Source organism: Nerophis lumbriciformis, linkage group LG24 (genome assembly GCF_033978685.3).
Source record: "Nerophis lumbriciformis linkage group LG24, RoL_Nlum_v2.1, whole genome shotgun sequence".
NCBI lineage: Eukaryota > Metazoa > Chordata > Actinopteri > Syngnathiformes > Syngnathidae > Nerophis > Nerophis lumbriciformis.
In genome coordinates this window covers 27,956,333-27,962,500 of record NC_084571.2, presented here as the reverse complement: position 1 = coordinate 27,962,500, position 6,168 = coordinate 27,956,333, and positions in this window count along the sequence as shown.

Here is a 6,168-nt window from a genome sequence, read left to right as displayed (position 1 = left end):
GTATACCGTACAACCCTACTAGTTACTAGGGGTGTGGGAAAAAAATCGATTCCAATTCGAATTGGGATTCTCACGTTGTGCGATTCAGAATTGATTCTCATTTTAAAAAAATCGATTTTTAATTTTTTTTAATTTTATTTAAATTAATCAATCCAACAAAACAATACACAGCAATACCATAACAATGAAATCCAATTCCAAAACCAAACCCGACCCAGCAACACTCAGAACTGCAATAAACAGAGCAATTGAGAGGAGACACAAACACGACACAGAACAAACCAAAAGTAGTGAAACAAAAATGAATATTATCAACAACAGTATCAATATTAGTTACAATTTCAACATAGCAGTGATTAAAAATCCCTCATTGACATTATCATTAGACATTTATCAAAAATTTAAAAAATGAACAATAGTGTGACAGTGGTTTACACTTGCATCGCATCTCATGAGCTTGACAACACACTGTGTCCAATATTTTCACAAAGATAAAATAAGTCATATTTTTGGTTCATTTAATAGTTAAAACAAATTTACATAATTGCAATCAGTTGATAAAACATTGTCCTTTACAGTTATAAAAGCTTTTTACAAAAATCTACTATTATGCTTGCATGTCAGCAGACTGGGGTAGATCCTGCTGAAATCCTATGTATAGAATGAATAGAGAATCCTTTTGAATCGGGAAAAAATCGTTTTTGAATCGAGAATCGTGTTGAATTGAAAAAATAAAAATAAAATTTTGAATCGAATCGTGACCCCAAGAATCGATATTGAATCGAATCGTGGGACACCCAAAGACTCACAGCCCTAGTAGCTGCCATTATGATGTGCAGTGATGTTTTCAAATGACCATAAGTCTTGAACTAAATAAAGTATTTCAATGGTTGGAATCTGTGCTTTTGCATGATATTTTAGTGACTAGTGCTGTGATGCCAATATTATTTCGATACTTTTCGATACTTTTCTAAATAAAGGGACCAGAAAAAATTGCATTATTGGCTTTATTTGAACAAAAAATCTTAGGGTGTGGCGGACCGGTACTTTTCAGAGGCGGTATGGTACCGAATATGATTCATTAGTATTGCGGTACTATACTAATACCCGTATACCGTACAACCCTACTACACTGTAAAAAACAATTCTGTAAAAAAACGGTCATCTACTGGCAGCTACGGCTGCCAAACGACAACCATAAAATTAAAGTAAAACATTGTAAACCAAATAATGATCAAAAACATTATATTTACAGAAATTTTCATGAAACGTTTTGCGGAAAAAATATCGTAATTTTACATGAATATGAATGTAATTTAAGAAAACTGAAAATGCTATGTATAATTAATTTGTTATTTTTCTGTAAAAAAAATAGAAATATACATAGTTTGTCATTACTGGTATATTACTTAAAATAACAGGCAAATTGTTTATTTACAGATAATGTCTTCAATTCTACAGTTTTATAAACTATTGAAAAAAAATAGAAAAATTACAGTAGAAATTTAGAGTAAATTAACCATAAAAATAGGATTTTTGTTTTACAGTGTAGTTACTATGGTAATCTACGTCACAGCAGCTCAGACGAGGCACCAAGCAGTGTGGGTGGGGAGCGTTTCCACAGAGTGTTTACAGAGCGGCCAGCCTGAAATGTGGGTGTCAGGGACAGACGCGGAAGGAGATTTTTACAACAGTTTTAAAGCTTAGTGATATATCAGATTGTAGATGTTTTTTTGTTTTTTTTACCCCTCGTTCATATTTCGCTGTGTTTGTTGCATTTTTGTTGCATTTGGCCTGATTGTAAAATATGTCAATTAAGAGGGGGTGTGACTTTCATATATTGTCAATATTCAGCGTTTTATCGTTCATAGAAAAAAAAAAGTATTCCCTTTTAAGGTGGTCTGTCATAACATTTTTAGCATTCAATCAGACTTTGTTGTGAGGTTTTGTATTAGTTTTCCTAAAAATAGATATACCGGCCCCCAGACACATTTTTTTCCTCAAACTTTGGCCCCCCCCCCCCCGAGTCAAAATAATTGCCCAAGCTTGAAATAGAGGATTAACTTTGAGACACCTGCAAACTTAAGACATTGTTATTCAGACAAAATGAGGACACCACGTGGACTAAGTACTTCTACTCCAGGACATTCCTGTCAAAAAAATACACCACACGGTGGCGCTATTGCTAAACCACCGTAAGTGGGGTTGACTTGAAATTTCTCACGCAGCTCAACGCACTTTGTACAAAACACTTTGTTCATTGGCCGAATGGCTAAATTTGGTCTACAATTTTGTGTGTAAAATTTTAACAAGAGCAATGATGTAGCGGCTGGGGCACTTGCCAACGCTCCCGATTTTTCCGGGAGACTCCCGAATTTCAGTGCCCCTCCCGAAAAACTCCCGGGGTAACCATTCTCCTGAATTTCTCCCGATTTTCACCCGCAAAATATTTAGGGCGTGCCGTGATAGCACTGCCTTTAGCGCTCTACAACCTGTCGTCACGTCTGCTTTTCCTCCATACAAACAGCGTGCCGACTCAGTCACATAATATATGCGGCTTTTCACACACATAAGTGAATGCAAGGCATACTTGATCAACAGACATACAGGTCACACTGAGGGTGGCCGTATAAACAACTTTAAAACTGTTACAAATATGCGCCACACTGTAAACCCACACCAAAACAAGAATGACAAACACATTTTGGGAGAACATCCGCACCGTAACACAACATAAACACTACAGAACAAATACCCAGAAGCACTTGCATCCCTAACTCTTCTGGGCTACAATAGACTTAGACTTAGACTTCCTTTTTATTGTCATTCAAATTTGAACTTTACAGTACAGATAAGAGCGAAATTTCGTTACATAAGCTCATGGTAGTGCAGGATAAAAAAGCAATAAGCAATATACACCCCCGCTACCCCCAACCCCCCCCAATCTCCCGAATTCGAAGGTCTCAAGGTTGGCAAGTATGGCTGGGGGGGCAGATAGATAGGGAAGTGACGTGGTTGATAGGAAGGTTCTAGTATTGCCGGGAAAAGAGGGAGACACACATTGGAGTTGTGTGGTTGAATTGCATCTTGTACAATAAAGACACGACAAACAAAGAAGTCGTATGAGCCTACGTTCCTGGGATTATTACAATATTAACGTTTTCCCCCCATACAGTACGGAAGTGTTCCTGGATGGATCTCGCAGGAGAGGAGGAGGGGGGGTAATCATTTTGCAATGCAGTCTGCTGAAAATTATGGAAAGCGCTACTCGACATACACTATATTGCCAATAGTATTTGACCACCTGCCTTGACTCACATATGAACTTGGAAGTGCCATCCCATTCCTAACCCATAGGGTTCAATATGATGTCGGTCCACCTTTTGCAGCTATTACAACTTCAACTCTTCTGCGAAGGCTGTCCACAAGGTTGCGGAGTGTGTTTATAGGAATTTTCCGCCATTCTTCCAAAAGCGCATTGGTGAGGTCACACACTGATGTTGGTCGAGAAGTCTCCGTTCTAATTCATCCCAAAGGTGTTCTATCAGGTTCGGGTCAGGACTCTGTGCAGGCGACTTTGTCATCCACACCAGACTGTCATCCATGTCTTTATGGATCTTGCTTTGTGCACTGGTGCACAGTCATGTTGGAAGAGGAAGGGGCCCACTCCAAACTGTTCCCACAATGGGAGCATGGAATTGTCCGAAATGTTTTGGTATCCTGGATCATTCAAAGGTCCTTTCACTGGAACTACGGGGCCAAGCCCAACTCCTGAAAAACAACCCCACACCATAATTCCTCCTCCACCAAATTTCACACTCGGCACAATGCAGTCCGAAATGTAGCGTTCTCCTGGCAACCTCCAAACCCAGACTCGTCCATCAGATTGCCAGATGGAAAAGCGTGATTCAGCACTCCAGAGACGTCTCCACTGCTCTAGAGTCCAGTGGCGACGTGCTTAACACCACTGCATCCCACGCTTTAAATTGGACTTGATGTATGGCTTTGATGCAGCTGCTCGGCCATGGAAACCCATTCCATGAAGCTCTCTGCGTACTGTACGTGGGCTAATTGGAAGGTCACATGAAGTTTGGAGCTCTGTATCTGACTGTGCAGAAAGTCTTTGCACTATGCGCTTCAGCATCTGCTGACCCCTCTCTGTCAGTTTACGTAGCCTACCACTTTGTGGCTGAGTTGCTGTTGTTCCCAAACTCTTCCATTTTCTTATAATAACGCCAACAGTTGACTTTGGAATATTTAGGAGCGAGGAAATTTCACGACTGGATTCGTTGCACAGGTGGCATCCTATGACAGTTCCACGCTGGAAATCACTGAGAGCGGCCCATTCTTTCACAAATGTTTGTAGAAACAGTCTCCATGCCTAAGTGCTTGAATTTATACATCTGTGGCCGGTCCAAGTGATTAGGACCCCTGATTCTGATCATTTGGATGGGGGGCCAAATACTCTTGGCAATATAGTGTAGTAACTGACGCTGTGGTCAAAGTTGACTTGCCACAAAACACATTTTAAAATATTTAACACTCAACTGCCATCTGGCGGCTGAAGTGGATAGTGCACTCTCTCAATTTATCACGATTAATGTGTCGGGTAATCCACGAGCAATGGGGCCATATGAAGCCCATCCATCCATCCATCCATCTTCTTCCGCTTATCCGAGGTCGGGTCGCGGGGGCAGCAGCCTAAGCAGGGAAGCCCAGACTTCCCTCTCCCCAGCCACTTCATCCAGCTCCTCCCGGGGGACCCCGAGGCGTTCCCAGGCCAGCCGGGAGACATAGTCTTCCCAACGTGTCCTGGGTCTTCCCCGCGGCCTCCTACCGGTCGGACGTGCCCTAAACACCTCCCTAGGGAGGCGTTCGGGTGGCATCCTGACCAGATGCCCGAACCACCTCATCTGGCTCCTCTCGATGTGGAGGAGCAGCGGCTTTACTTTGAGCTCCTCCCGGATGGCAGAGCTTCTCACCCTATCTCTAAGGGAGAGCCCCGCTACCCGGCGGAGGAAACTCATTTCGGCCGCTTGTACCCGTGATCTTGTCCTTTCGGTCATAACCCAAAGCTCATGACCATAGGTGAGGATGGGAACGTAGATCGACCGGTAAATTGAGAGCTTTGCCTTCCGGCTCAGCTCCTTCTTCACCACAACGGACCGATACAGCGTCCGCATTACTGAAGACGCCGCACCGATCCGCCTGTCGATCTCACGATCCACTCTTCCCTCACTCGTGAACAAGACTCCGAGGTACTTGAACTCCTCCACTTGGGGCAAGATCTCCTCCCCAACCCGGAGATGGCACTCCACCCTTTTCCGGGCGAGAACCATGGACTCGGACTTGGAGGTGCTGATTCTCATCCCAGTCGCTTCACACTCAGCTGCGAACCGATCCAGTGAGAGCTGAAGATCCTGGCCAGATGAAGCCATCAGGACCACATCATCTGCAAAAAGCAGAGACCTAATCCTGCAGCCACCAAACCAGATCCCCTCAACGCCTTGACTGCGCCTAGAAATTCTGTCCATAAAAGTTATGAACAGAATCGGTGACAAAGGGCAGCCTTGGCGGAGTCCAACCCTCACTGGAAACGTGTCCGACTTACTACCGGCAATGCGGACCAAGCTCTGGCACTGATCATACAGGGAGCGGACTGCCACAATCAGACAGTCCGATATCCCATACTCTCTGAGCACTCCCCATATGAAGCCCTTTCCGACTTTTAAGTCAGGGGTGCCCAATCTTTTTTTTTTCCACTGAGGGGCCACAGACTGATAAATCAAAGGATGCGGGGCCATTTTGTTATATTCCACCTTCAAAACCAGTACACAATCGATATGCTATCCAAAGAACTAGAAAACGCAATTTCGGTATAAGTTTCATGTGAATGCCGAACTGAAATGCCAACAGTTAGCATGCTGGTCAGATAACGTCAAGTAAAAAAAATAAATAATGAAAAGCTAACATGCTAACAAACGCATGCTTACAGTTAGCATTAGTGAAATATCAAAATATATGACACTGAAGTGTATACTTGTTAAATTAGCTTGAAAAAAAAAGAAGCTAGCATTAACATGCTAACTTACTAACTGTAACATACGTGACGTACCAAAATATATTTCTCTGCGATGTATTCCTGAAAAAAAATGCTAACATGGTAAC